Raw genomic sequence first — 15,492 nt, forward strand, 5'->3', positions numbered from 1 at the left:
GCGGGTGGAGGACTGATGTCTCCGTCTTGGGATGAGCTAAGTGAGCACACATCTCAGGCCTCTTGGTCCTGCTGACTTTTCCAGCCAGCTTCCCACCCAAATCATTCTTGCATCCTTTCCCCATCTCCAGCCTCCCAGTCACAATCTTCTCGGTTTGTCTAGGCACCGCCACCTCCTAGCTGGTCTCCATGCCCCCAACTCTTCCTCTATCAATCCATTCCCCACACACCTGCCGGCAAGGTCGTTCTCAGCTGCAGATCAAGAGTAACGATGCCCTCACCTTAATTCTTCAGTAGCTCTCTATCACCTGAGGCCGGAGTGCCCAAATTTGCCTAATGAAGAAAACCAGTGGGGGCATTATCTTAAAAATAAATGAAGCAGATTCTTCAGTATCTTACGTTGGGTTTCTCCAGAAACAGACCTTGAGACAGAATTTATTTACTTTTTTCCTTTTTTTTTTTTCTTTTGGCCATACTGCGTGGCATGCGGAACTTCCTTAACCAGGGATGGAACCCGGGTCCCCTGCAGTGGAAGCGCGGAGTCTTAACTACTGGACCACCAGGGAAGTCCATGAAAGAATTTCAATGCAAGCTATTCATCTGGGAGGGGATCCTAGGAAGGACTAGTACGGGAAAGGAAGGCAGCCAAGAAAGCCCAGATTATCTAGCAGACAGCCACCGTGGGCAACATCATCAGTCTCACTAGGGGATCCTGGGACACAGCGTAGGACACACATCAGTCTCTGCACCCGATGGGCCAAGATGCTAGGGTACTGCCACCCAGCTCTCTTCAATCACTGGATGAGGTCCACTCCTGGGGCCATCTAACTTTGCTGCCCTACAGCTGCCCCACATGTGACAGAGAAAGCCCTCAGGTGGAGAACAGTAGGTGCTTGCAGAAGAATTCTGCAGATGTGCGTGGGAGCAGTGAGCATCCGGGCATACGAATGTGTCTACTCGACTTGGCGTGTCCCTGAAGAGTCTGATTCCGGGGGCCGGGGCTGGGACCCAGGAATCAGTACTGTGGCAAGAACGGGAAGATTGTGAAACACTGACCCATATCATAAAATTCCAAATCTTTGATGGGTCTTACTAGTTCTTCCATGGTCCGCCCCCTGCCCTGTTCTCCAAACCTCCTCCCCCTTCCCTCCCCGCAGCACAGTCACTTGTAAACCACACTGAATTTGTGTACTTCCTGCAAGTCTTCCCTGCAGGCAGCATATTCTCTGCTACAAGCAGGAACTGTGCCTTAATAATCTCTATGATCTCCAAAGCCAGATACTATGCCAGTCATACAGTAAATGCTCCATAAATGTTTGTGAAAGAAATCAGCCTAAAAGGAACTAGTATGGTATTACTTACATAGGTTCTGTGGACATAACTATCTTCCCTATCTCTCAAAATAGTAGTAAAATGAAACAAGTATCTATTGAGCACCTAATATGTGGAAGACACTCAGGAATCCCTCCAGAAAAGCTCTATAACCTTTGATCAGCATACACCTTAACAGACACTTGCTGCTACAAAACTGTGAATTAAACCCTACAAGCGAGACAAACAACGGAGGTGGTGGTGGAAAGGTGAAGGATGCTTTACGGGGAACTGGAAGCCTGTCAGGCTTTACCCTACCTGGTGATTCTGCCAGGGCTGTCCCCAGAGACACGGTCGCCCTTCACATACTTCACAAAGATGGAGCAGGATGAAGAAGAAAGTCTTATTTCAATGCCACTGATCTCTCAGGATTAAGACTTCTTCCAATCACCAGAAATTTGGTACCTGGGACCTCTATGGTAACTCTGGGCTCTATCCCTTAAATGCACAACAGCTTCTGTGGTTTTCAAGCTACTCAAGGTGCTCTCTTACAAACCAAAGCAGAGGTCTGGACAGTCGGAGTCACTAAAGACCTCATCGGCGGCTTTTCTCCCCGTCTGGGTTGTTAACCACAGCGCCCTGGCCACACTCCAGTCTGGATAATTACACTGGGGGGAACAGATTTCACCCTCCAGCTCCAGCTAAATAAAGTATTCCTTCGGCCCAGCTGCCGTTACCTTTGTTATGCTGCTGTGGGCTATTAAAGTGCTCTTCTGTACTGAGGATGGCTGTATTTGTGCAAAATCAATACCCTTGATATAATTTTCTACACCAACAAGAAGTATATTCCAAAATATCACCGGCTAAGTTAGTTGTTTTGACATGTTTTTATACACGGCCAGAAACAATTAGAAAAGTACAATCATTTCTCCTCCATTTCCCCAACTTTTGCTATTCATGCAGATACAGACTGAAATATTTGCAGCATCACATAAAGGAGGCGGCAGGTGCATACTCCACAAAATACACACTAAGTGTCTACCACGTGGCAGGCTCTGTTGCGGGTACTGTTGTAAGGGTCATGGGTTATGTTCTCAGCATAAACTTGAAATTTTTCCAAAGGGAATAATTCAATTTAATTCTTCCTCTGCTGCTACGTTTCTGAGAATCTGAATATATCAGCTTTACTTAAAATCTATCATATATGAGTCTCCCAATCAAATACTATTTCCATCTACTCTTTAAAAAAAAAAAAAGAATCTACAGGACCTTAAACTCAATGTGTATGTGGGTGGGTGTGGAAGTATATGTGTGTCTAAGAGTGAGAAAATATGCTTTCTTGGCCAGCCTGAAGGGCAGCAAATGGGATGCTGCTTGGATAAATATTTATTTGTTTGCTTGTTTAGCAATCATCCTATTTGTGTGGGTGAGAGTTTACAGGTTATAATAGCAGAAGCTGACATAAGGGAATGGAAAACGCAAATATCTCTTGTTTAAACCTCTTTACTGTATGAAAAAAATACAAATCAGGCCCTTTGGTGCTCTATCGTTAGGATGAAAACCATGAAAAGGAAAAGAAAGCAAACACGTACGCATACATATTCTCTTGAACATGAAGAGAGGAGAGGAAAGTTCATTAACTTTCAAGATTCCAGTGGAATAAATTAAATGTATGACCTACAGGATATTTAACATCATGCCACGCAAAGAGAAATGGTTCTGAATTTTTAAAAATAATAACAACCTTAAAATTCAGATTAATCCTAGGGGATCCAAAGCAAGCACTTGTCCTGAACAAACTACAACCAGACTGTGAAAAACGATTTTAAAAATCAGTGACGTTCACTTGAAATCTGCGAAATTATTATTCTGCTTGGAAATCCTTCGAGCTAGAACAAGTTAATAGCAGACTTCTAAAACTAGGTTAAACATGCTGTAAATCAATTTATTTCCCCTACAAATCTGCTACAGTGCACGCTTTTCTGGTGAAAATGGCTCTGCAATGGTACTTAATACTGTCACTACACTGTTTCTCCAACCAGTCCAATCCAAGTTCCTCTTCCAGTTAAGGTGTATTAAAGTTCAGTGACTACCTTTGTCATACATAATAAATAACAGAATACAGATTCTTTAAAATAGCATAAGGAACCTCAAAATGTATCACACATGCAATACATTGCCTAAGTTTAGAAAAAAGCCTTAATAATGCACATGTGATCCAAGTTCGCCATCCAGTACTCCATTATCATTTCGGAGTTCAGAGGCAATCTGCACTATTGCCATCTCTCACAGATAGATGAGTTGTCCTCCACTAGCAGGCTTCAGGTAACACCTCTGGCAGGACAGCTTTGATAAAAGACTGAAACGAAGATTATGCAGCTACACAGTCTGTCCCATGTACTCTATTTTTTTTTAATTTTTATTTTATATTGGTGCATAGGTGATTAACGATGTCGTGTTACTTTCAGGTGAATCACAGCAAAGTGATTCCGTTACACATATACATGTATCTATTCTTTTTCAAATTCTTTGCTTATTTAGGTTATTACAAAATATTGAGCAGCGTTCCCTGTGCTATACAGTAGGTCCTTGTTGGTTATCTGCTTTAAATATAGCAGTGTGTACATGTCAATCCCAAACTCCCAATCTATCCACCCTGCCACCCTTCACCCCTGGTAACCATAAATTCGTTCTCTGTGAGTCTGTTTCTGTTTTGTAAATAAGTTCATTTGTATCTTTTTTTTTTTTTTTTTTTTTGAGCCCGGATCACTAGATCAACAGTACATCTAAACAGTACGTCTATCACGTTACAGACAGACCACAAGACGTGATTAATTAGCTGTAATGGTTAAACTCTTGCAGGTATACAAGCTGACCAACACAATCCTCAATCTCATCCCTATTTAAAATTCATTTAGAGAATAACAGATCATTAAAGGTTGGCCAAAGATGTAAACAATTACCAAAGCAAGGGACTGCGCTTCCCCAGTTTGAGGAAAGAGGTGGAAAGTCACAGGACTTTCCGCGACTGAGGGCTGAATACACAATACATCTAAAACCATAATGTAGCCTGGTGTCAACACTGAATTTTGACTCCCAAATATTACTGTATTTTCTAAGTATCTTTATTAGCATAAAAATCTTGGTTACAAATTCTGTGTAAAGAACAAAGAAAGAATAATTTGAGGGAGGAAACAGGAGAAAATTTTTCAAGTGTGACCCAAGGCAAGACATCCTGGAGATGACTCTGTAACCAGGCTCAAATCACAACACCTAACTGTGCCTCAGTGTCCCTTAAAACTAAAGGGTTAGGCCAAAGCATCAGTCTCTAGCTCCCTCCTGGCAGTAAAATCCAGTCACCTATTTAGGTATCACAGAGAACTCAAGTTTTTGTAAAATCCTAAGAGCATCTAACGGCAGCAGAAAATGTGCTTACGGTGCTTAATGACTATGAAGGGAAGAATGAGAAGGGTCTAAACAATCCTCCCAGTCTTGCATTTTTCAGTTTATACTGGGCTTAGGACGGCAACTGAAATTAGATGCTTCATTTCATCCCACAATACCAATATAATTCTTATTATAATAAAAATTTTAACTGTACATTTTAAAAACATCCCCCAAAGGAAACCACTTCACCTTCCTCAAATGAAAGTTAGTAGATCATCATTTGGAGGGTTGCGATGCTTGAGCTACAGTTATGAGTGTCAGGACGTGGAAGCAGCTGTCACGGCTTTGTTTTTCATTCACAGTAGGTGGTTGCCAAGCAACAAAATACTATTGTCTGTTTCCATGATCTATTGGCCAATTTTACTGGTGATAATGCTTTCCACAGTTTAAAACAGGGCCACCATTTGGACAAGGAGAAATGAGAAAAAATTCTAAGGATGACAATAACATATATATAACTAAACACACTGAATGTACCCCCAAATTACGTGTATAAATATATAGCTGTGTGCTGATATACATACATACATTTTGCGTGTGTGTGTGTGTGACTATATATATTTTTGTTCTACCTACCTCCAACCCATCTCAATTTGATAGGCCAAAAACTAGAATCTAAATCCCTGAGGGCAAATCAAAGCATGACCTGGAGATATGAAAACACAGTAAGAATTATTTTCTCAACAATAGCAATAATTACCAATTTGCCAGATGTATCAAATTCTGTCCTTTGAATACAAAGTTCTTCAGTCAGAAAAGTAATTCTACTTATATAAAAATAATAAATGGAAAGCCTTTACTATCTACTTTGGAATCATCAAACATATTTAATATGTCTTTTTACTTCAAATCATCTGCTACCACTGCGTACAAAGATAATAATTCAAGTGGGAATATTCTGCTTTTCTTTACACCCAAGAATCTTAACATATATTCACTTTTTACATAATTGAACTGTGCTCCCTGGAATAGCCTCATGTGATTCCCCACTTTGTTTTGATATTGGTCCCTAGAGAATAACAGTCATGCTATGTTGCTCTTGCATATTTCACTAGCTTACAAATAAAATAATGCACAGTGTACTCACTATAAAGTTGTCAACATTAGCTTGCATCAGTTGCTGTTTGTTTTCCACTGACAAGGCTTCTAAAGATAAGAATTACAATATTCTTAGATGTACAGACACAACATCAAAAAAGCCTGAAGGAATTAAAGCTGGAAAGTGCTAGAGGCAATCATGCTTTGAAATGAAGAGAAATCAGTGTCACTTACGCACACACATATATTTCTGCAAAGACCCTAAATAATGCCAGAACAGTCTTTGGATTTTATGCAATGCTCGTCCGTCTCCCTTCACAATACGCCAAAGCACTTTAACTATTTAGTGCATCCCTCTAAAGGAGCCTTTGAAATTCACTTTTTGAAATTCATTACCACTTGCAAATCGATATATCGCAAGAAACTGGAATAAGCAAAACCCATTACGTGGATTGACATTATTACTATAAAATATATCAAAAGGGCAACGTTAGCAAGACAGAAACAAAGTGTGTTAAATAATGAACTGAATACTAGTCAAAATTACTTTTCCGGACAGAGCCATCTTCAGCAAAATGCTCCCGGGAGCGCCCATCCGGGTTTCTCCTTCACGTCTCACCCCACACATGACCCACTTCCTTCTCCCTCAGCTTCTCAAGGTTGCTCACCTGTGTCTGGCCCTCACCAAAAAACAATTTCCTTCTCACTTTCTCCACCCTCTTCATAACCATTAGGCACCCATTACTTTCTCCAAACTACCGGACTGAAATCTGCAGCCCAGTTTGCCACGAACCTCCCCATAAGCACTTGTTTCCCTCATCCTTCTAGATCTGCTTTAAAAATCGCCACCACCGAGCAAATACAATATTAATAAAAATAAGGTTACAAGCCAGTTTTTTCTTTTAATGTCACAGCAGCAAAATATTGAGAAAAAAACAGAAAAGGAGAAAAGCAGGAGCGCATTTGGAGGAAGGCGGGTGAGAGCGTAGTTATACACAATAGGACGAGAGGATCCAACCGAGCCCCGCTTCCCCACCTGTCGACCCCAACTTCCCCCATGTGCGCGCCGCGGGATGACAACCACAACACTCCAAACCACCCCCCCGGAAAGGAGGCGGGGTTACGCCTTCAGCCAATCAGGACCCGCAAGCCCCAGGTGTCCAACCTATGGGGTGGCCGTGGCAGTGCAGGGGGAGGACGTGGGGTGGTCGGGGAGGGGCGGCGTCCGTGGGAGGCGCGCCCGTGTGGAGTCCGGAGAAGAGGGGAGGCGGCAGGCGTCCGGCTACCGAGGCGTAGGCTCTGCACCCTGGCAGCCGCCGAGTCCTGCTGCCCAATGCCTCTCTTGCCTCGGGCTGGACCGGGCCTCCCGCCGAGGAAAACCAGTCCACTGTGTCTGAGTTCCCCGAATAAGGGGACAGTCACAAATAACAACAATAGTACCTAGTTCAGACAAGGCGGGGAGGAAAGTTTCCGGCCCGCACCCAGAGGAGTCCGCCACGGCTGGGAGAAGGGATACAGGGCGGGAGGGTGACAACCGGGAAAGAAGAGAGCAGTGGGAGGGCTGCGCGAGCAGGACGCGAACCCGGGTGCGGTTCAGGGGGCGGCGGGCAGCGGGGTGCGCTGTCCAAGGTGCACGGGAGGTGGTAGGCGCGCGGCGGGCGCGGAGCCCGCAGCCAACACTAGCTGGCGGCGCGGGGGAGAGCTGAGAATAGCTGTCTGGGGCGCCAGGCGCCCCCAGGCTCGTAAAAGTCACCCGGCTGGAGCTGAGGTAAGGAGGGGAAGGGCGCGGGGGGCTGCGGTGAAGCCCCCACGCTCCCCTGCCCCCCTCCCTACCGGCCTCACCTCTAGCTCCATTCCCCTCCCCCCGAGCCCACTCCCCTCCGAGCCTCTGTCCTGGTGCCGCGGCGGCGGCAGCAGCGGCGGCGGCGGGACCGCGGAACCCTCGCTCCGAGCCTGGACGCCCCGGGGATGCTGCGGGCCCCGGAGCAGCTTACCTGGGGCTGCGGTACCGGTAGCGAAGGCAGCCAGCCGCGCGGACTCGGGCGCGGCGCGGCTCCTCCTCGCCTCGGCGTCCTCCTTCTCCGCTTCTCCCCGGACTCGGTCCAGGGCACGGAGCTCTGAGACCGCGCCGGGCTGCAGCTACCTTTCCCACCGCCGCCTCGGCCGCGCTACCGCAGACAGAGGACGCCCAGTGGCGGAGGGAAGCCTGTGTGAGTAGCGGCGCCGGAGAGAGTGGGATCTGCTGAGAGGCGCTGGAGACTCCGCGGCTCAGGGCGCGCGGCCGTGCGCACGCGCGCCGGCGAGTGTGAGTGTGTGTGTGTGTGTGTGAGCGAGCGTGCGCGCGCGCGCCCACGGGAAGGGGGAGTCGCGAGGGGAGAGGGAGAGAGGCCGAGAGACACTCGCAGGGACCGAGGCGAAATTCTTCGCCCTCGGAAATCCGTAAACCAGGGAAAAGAGGATCGAACGTGCGTGTGGCCCGGGGGAGCTGCCCGCGGGGCGGTGGCAGAGGAGGAGGGGAAGGCAGCGCGGCGCGCGCGGGCTCCAAATCCGAGCTGGGCTGGGCCGAGCGGAACGCGCAGCCACCGATGCAGCAGAGGCGGCGCCCGCAGCCCACTGTCGCGCTGCTCCCTCTAGGGAGGGGCCGGGCCGCTCGCTCCCGCCACCGCCGCTGTCCGGACTTCTCGGCTGGGCGCGTGGGGACGGGGATCGAGCCCCCACCGTGGCCACCGCAGCCTTGGAGGCGCTCGGCCCGCTGAGGGGCCGAGCGGGGAACCCGGCGCACGTGGCCGATTACCGGCTGGAGTCGGCGCGTGCAAGAGCTGCGGGCGTGGAGTGGGCGGTGGAACCCGGCGGAGCGCGGCCTGCCGCCTAGACTGGGTAGAGGAAGCCGGGCGGGGGAGCGAGGGTGAGGCCGGTCAAGGGTGCGGTCAGCAGGCACAGTCGAGGGTTGTGAGGGCTTCCACTCCGGGCGGAATGTTGCCTTTTTTCCTCCTCGGAGGCCACTTTTCCTCGAAGTTATCCACTTCCCAGGTAAAAGTGCCGGCTTCCTCTTTGTTCGGATTCAGCTAACTGTGCAGGCATCCGACTTCTTTGAAGTCCGGCTTCTCCAAGAACCGGCCAGCCTGGCGCCGCTCTTGGCCCTTTAAACCTCTACTCTCTCATTCAGCCAAGCTACAGTGTATACCATAGAAATAAAATTTTCAGGCACATTTACGTGCCCTTTCTCCTAAAAGACTTATTGTCCTAGCGGTATTCTTGTCCATGCTTGTTTTAAATTCTGAATGCACTTTTATTCCCTCAAGAATTTCTTAAAGGGTCATAAGGTCTGGTTGATACTTGAAATACCCTTCCTGGCAAGAATCCTCGGGCAGAGGTGGGGGCAGGGTTTGTGTTTCGTACACTTTTGCATGCCCTCCAGTACTGAGCCCAGCACCGTGTACTTTGTGTGTTCTCTATAAATGCTGAATGAATGACATTGTTTTCTAGCTTCACATGTCCTGAAGGCGAAGACTTGGATGCTGGGAAAGTCATTACCACCCCACCAGACTTGCTTGATTTTAACTTATACCATTTCCCTGTGTGTGACTATTTTCCCCTTTGTCGGCCAGAGCCCCAGTGCAAAGAATGACAGCAGAGAGTACTGACCCATTGTGCAGTCTCACCAAGGTGCTGGCAGAGATCACTCTGCAGGGAACCCGATGGGGCACCTGGGTGTGAGAAGGCTAAAGCGTGCTTCATTTCAGTCCTGGGGGAATCCAGTCTCTCAACATGAAAGTCACATTTCATTAGCAGTTTATAATGTCTTGTCTAGAGTAGAAGGGCAGGAAAAGAGGTTTAAGAGAAATTCACGTTTCTAATAGCTTGTCGGGTACAAGATTTTCTCTTGTAAAGAGCATTACTTAATGGCTACTTGCCAATACATGCAGGGTCACCCCAGACTACTAATTCTGCTGTAGCACCAAGCCCACATCCTTCAACCTTGGTATTTCTACAGTCATCCTCTTAGAAGCAAAAGTCCTCGATTTTACATTCCATGCTAAATTTCAGTCCCTTTGAACTCAGGCTCTTCTATGAGCTGCTTCTCTCTCCACTCATGATATCACAGCTTTGAAATAGAACTGAAATAAAGTGAAAATTAAAATGGATTTATTTGGGTGCTGCCGTCTGTTCTCTAGTGGGAGTCCCTTTAAATGATTCCTCTTCTGTCACTCAATTTACAATCTTCTTAGAAGCCACTTGTTGTGATATGGAATTCACGTGCTTTTTTGTTAGGTTGAAAGCTTAGATATTTTAAATTTTTACTTGAAAGGAAGCTCTAGAACTTGCAGAAGGAGCAGAAAAACTCTGACACCCAAAATGGGCTCTTGACAGCCAACCTTTAAAATGGCTATTAGAGTCTTCCAAAATAATTTTAAATAATTTTGTTTTGCTTAAAAAGTTGCCTTTATGGTTTCATTCAGCAGCTGCCCAAGTGCTTGCTTACTTGGTAGGATGGAAGAATGGAACAAAGCCATAACTTCTCTGATGAGCACCAAAGGGATTAGACTTGTGTTTGTAAAAACAAATACATTTACAAGAAGCCAACATTTAAAAATAAGAAGGTAGGCTTGGAGCAATCTTAATGTATGTTAATTTAAAAGATAAACCATAGAAAGAAAGACTAACAACATAAGAGAGAAAGTGTTTCTGACCCACTTAAAAGTTTAGAGGACTAGCTACGATTAAAATGCTATAAACCATAGCTCTTCATGCTAGCTAAACACTAAATAATAATAAAATGTTCTACCGAGAAATTCATTTTCATATGTTATTATCAGTTGAACTGAGAATTAATAGCATAATTATAAAGGTTCGATTTTTCTTCCTAAAAAGGGAATGCTCCTTAACATAACTGCTTTTTTCAATTTGCAGCAGTGCAATGAACTAGTCAAACATTAACTTCCTTAAAAATACTGGATTGGGAAAGGGTGGGGTGTGTAGAGAAACACTTCAAACTGATTTGACCACAATTAACTAATCTGCCCCTCTAAAGTTATAACAAAAGCTTTCTGCCTCTGAAGACTGGTAAATTTAGGCTGTGAGATGTACCGTGAATTCCAAAGTCAACTGCTCATGCTGGGAGCAGATTGCTCCAAATTCTCTCAAGTGAGAAGGCAGGGACCGTTAGCTGAAATGCTGCTGTTGAGTTTAGTGGTTGTGAGCACGCATAAGGATACAGGTAATTTCCCCCATAATTAGGTCACAGATCACTTAGTGCATTAGAGTTTTAAATGATAAAAAAACACCTTGACTTGCATCTGGACCCAAATGCCAGCTCAGTACAGAGTGTAGCATGGGAACAAGAAGAAGTTTCAAGTTATCCTGTTTCTCTTCATGCTCTTATACATTGTTTTATTCCAGATATTACTTAGGGCAATTTAATTCTAACTGGAGATCAGGCATGTTTGGGGAAGTCAAAAATCAGAGGAAAAAGGTTATAGTGTATTCCAAGCAAATGTAGGTGGGCTTCCAGAGTTATCAGTGCTGACATTCCGGAGACAGGCGAAAATATTAAAGACCACAGGTTCTTAATAGTTTATGGAATGATGGATTTCCTGGAAGGTGAAGAAAGCTCTAGATCCTCTCCTCTGCAAAGTGAGCATCTGAACACAAAAAAAATTTGAATAAAATTTCAGGAAGTTAAAGGAACACCCTCTGAAGCTCAGGTTAAGAACCCCTGTCTAACATAGATCCTTTGCACATTGATATTTATGGCTAAAGGGAAATGAATTGGTAGATATACTACTATCCTTACTTCTGTTCTTAATCCAGTAAGTTATTTGGTTGTCAATACCAAGAAGATGCATAAGCAAATCAGTAAACCCCACAAGTATTTATTGAGTACCTACTTCATAATCAGTACCATTCCTAATGCCATGATTGTTAACAAATAAAGTATAAAATGCAATCTATCTCTGCCTTTAAGGAGCCTACAATCTAGCTATCATTATTCTTGGGAACAAAAAAGTGAACATAAGCATAATTTATCACTTGACCAGGTACAAAAAACTTCAACTTGAATTACCAATGTGACTTAACGAGCCATTTGTTAAGTAAGTAAACCATTCCATTGAAAATTGATTAGTGGCCAAGGTATATATGCATATTTTCATATTCATATTCCCTAGTAGTAATAACTTAAATTACCACACGATGTATAAGGTAAAAAGCTAGTCTGTTGCTGAATTCTGAATTTTAGATTGGGGATAAGAAGAAAATTACTGACAAGAAAAAAATCAGCCATATTGGCAATGGCAGCTGTGGATTAAGTATCCCTGGAGATCCCTGGTCAGAGTGAAGTTGATTAGAATATGCTAATCAATTTTATATAGTTTATATTTCAACTGATCCACAAATTAGTAGGACCACCCATGTGTTTTGAAATTTCTGTATCTACAAAGACCCTTCCGTCTATTCTTGGATAATTTTAGTGTAATATTTTATTATGACTCTCCTTAAAATTTCTTAATTTTTGCCCTCTGTTCTTTTCACTTATTAACGTTATTTATTTTTGGTTAATAGAACTTTTGAAACTACAACTCCTTCACTCAATTCATGACAAACTTATAAAGAGGAAAAGCAATCATCCAAGGAAACAAGAGGTTTTCAGTTAAAGGAAGTGTTACCATGAACTCCTCTCCCACTTATAGGGTGGCATGAACGTAAAGCCAGTCACATAATTAGAGCTGTGGAAAGCTCAACCATCCATGTATTGACCACTTACACAGCCTGCCTCTCCAAGGGCCCCAGAGGCTTCATGTGGGGACACCAGGACTACCAGTCACATCTTTTTCCTTCTCCAGAGGCAGTCTTAGTGTCATATAAAAATGGCACTGGACATCAAGTTGTAAGATCTGAGTTCAATCCCAGCCTGGCAAACAAGTTGCTATGAGACCTTGGGCAAGTCACTTTCTGAGCTTCAGTTGACTCTCCTGTGTAATGTGGACAATAATAACTACCTCACTGATTAAGAAAATTACAACGTGAGAAAGGGCTTCAAATGTTGTGGGAGCTAAGTAAGTCTACGCAATCTTGGATTTAAATCAACTGTGTGGCAGAAAATTGGAACACGTACACGAATGGGAAGCTCCTGTAGAAATGCTGGAGCCTTTGTTAGACTATAACTTAAAGAACATTGAACTGATTTGATGATTTCTTGGAGTCCCTTCCAAGGATATTTTAAGAAAGCCACAGACAACCAGAAGTTGGCAGAAACAGACACATGCAGGAACTTGTGGGTTCCATAATTCTAGAGGTGTTGTAATTCTGTAAATTCTGCTGCTGTCGCAAAACCCAAGCTTTTGTGTTCATTTGTTTTTAATTAGTCTCTGTTTTTCCTGTCACACAGATCCTGCTTCCCCAATGGTGTTTTGAGCTGCTAACTTAGCTATAGGAACATTTATTTTACAGATTAAGACCAACTGTAAACTTTAGTTTTTTTAAACAAAAATAATTCACTGTTTATTCCTCCTTAATTGTGAAAGCAGTGTGTGTACTCATTGGGGGAAAACAAGCAATACAGAAATGTATAAAGAAGAAAAAAAGTGCTGTAACATCACCTCTCAGGGACCAACCGACATTCCTACTTTGGTGTATACCTTTCCAGACATCTTCTTTGCATCAGTTTATTGTTTTAAAATGTCATCCAAGTCAACGTATCAGCCATTTAAATATATACTAGCATTTTAGCAAAAACAGTTAAACTCTTTCACAAAAAGATTCAAAAGTGGTTTTGGGTTTTTTTTCCTTTCATACTCTTCCTTTTCAGGATTCTTTGCTCAGCAAGTCCTTTAAACAGGATTTTACCAAGTCATCCTTGAAACCTTCCCTTTTACTTCCCCACTTCTAACAGTGAGTACTTCTTAATGACCCTTTAAAAACTTAATCTCACCTTGAGCTGCCTCGTTCTGGAGTCACAAGCCCTGCTCCTTGGCCTCTAGCCATTCTGTGGATGCTTTGCATTACTTAACCTCCACCCCCAAGATGAGGTCCGGCTCTGACCTTGGATCTGGTACTGAATTCCCTGATGGAGCAGGAAAGATTCTTGATTTCAATAAGTAACCAGAATGTTCACTGGAGTGACCATCTACCGGTTATACAGAAGGTTGGCCTGGAGGTGAATTATTTGTGTTCATGTTTTGTGTCAATTGCTGCAGGCAAAATTTGGGAAGTATGTTTTATTTTGTTTTAAGAGGCTATAAACAGTCCTTCAAGACGAAAATGCTGACTATAATTCCAAAAGAATCCCCTGCTTTTGCAATTGAGCATGCTCACTATTTCACCCAGGAAGCTATAATTATTAATGGAACATAATAACAATGTTTATAATTTTGTTGATTTGTTAGTTGTACAGAGCACAAGTTCCCAGAGTAAAACAACCCCAATCCAGGCTATCCCATTCTGCAAATCCAGGAGACCAGGACCTCTGGCATCACTCTTAAAATGAAAGCTAAAGAATTGACAGTAGGAAGGAAGGAAACAAAGAAAACAAGGTGAGATTAATTATCTATAGGAGTTCTCTGAAGAATATACACCCTACCTTGTGAATTATGAAAGTTTTAAGGAAATAAGTTACCACCTTGTATGTGCAACTCATCTAAGAAAAGAATGAGATAATAAAATGCAACATATGAGACAAGCTATAATCTTGGAAATTGTATACATGGCATAGCAATATGCATTAAAAAGTTTTAGAGAATTGATAGCATGTCTCTAGCATTCATCAAAGAGAGCCATCATGTTTAGCAAATCAGAGAATTTCAGCAACTAGAAAGGGATACTTTTGTTGCACAGGATCATTTATCTTGATTCTTTCCTGTCCTAGATGCTGCAAGTTTATGTCTATAGGTCCACCTTGGGCTAAGAAGTGGCCTTGGGCAGGAAGAGGTACCAAGTTTATAGCATGGAATCTGAAGGGTGAGGTGAAAGAAGAAAGTCTGAAACGGAGACAGGACGAGGCCACTGCTCCAGAACCAAGTCCATGAGAGTAGAGTAGCCATGGAATGCCCCTCATATGTGGTACGGCTTGGCTGAAGCTCAAAGAGATGGATGTGTTCCACTTTTATTTCTTTTGACCCCATTATCAAAAGTCAGCCTTTATTTCAGTTAATATAATAAGGCCATATTTGACCAGAATAATTAAGAAAAAATAAGTACCAAAATATTTTAAAATTTTAATTACTTTGTGGCAGTTCTGCTAAAATATAGTATGTTGTATATCCTTTAATCGTCACAAATTAAAATCACTGGAATGAATATAATATTTAATAGTAAATAGCATAGAAAAGTAAAAATATTATGGGATTTTAGATCAGATTGAGCTAAATTTAAATCATGAGTCTGTCACTCTCTGGGTGAACGTGGGTAAGTTTCTCTTTTTTGTTTTAGAGATCAATAAAATTAACTTTTAAAAAACTTGAAGTATAGTTGATTTACAATGTTGTGTTACTTTCAAGTGTACAGCAAAGTGATTCAGATATATATACATATACACACACACATATATATATATGTCTATATCTATCTATCTATCTATCTATATATATATATATATTCTACCTCTCTGGAGAACCTGGACTAATACACCATCCTCCACCAACAAATGGACCTTTGAGTGCACATGTCTGCTTTCTCTGTATTCCTTCAAGGTGTCAGCCAT

The 15,492-nt window shown here is 43.4% G+C and overlaps 1 protein-coding gene across 4 annotated transcripts in view; it reads right to left on the reverse strand.

Annotated features, from left to right (window-relative positions):
- ENOX1 (ecto-NOX disulfide-thiol exchanger 1) overlaps positions 1-8,667 on the reverse strand; it is a 604,516-nt gene extending 595,849 nt beyond the window's left edge. For 3 of the 4 annotated variants that reach the window (XM_067713986.1, XM_067713985.1, XM_067713979.1), the window contains exon 1: positions 7,790-8,667. The gene's annotated coding sequence lies outside the window, so the exon portion shown is untranslated. The remainder of the gene's footprint in view (positions 1-7,789) is intronic. The other variant, XM_067713981.1, reaches the window with a different exon arrangement.
- Between the last annotated feature and the right edge of the window lie 6,825 nt (positions 8,668-15,492).

This window comes from Pseudorca crassidens, chromosome 18 (genome assembly GCF_039906515.1).
Source record: "Pseudorca crassidens isolate mPseCra1 chromosome 18, mPseCra1.hap1, whole genome shotgun sequence".
In the NCBI taxonomy this organism is placed as follows: Eukaryota; Metazoa; Chordata; class Mammalia; order Artiodactyla; family Delphinidae; genus Pseudorca; species Pseudorca crassidens.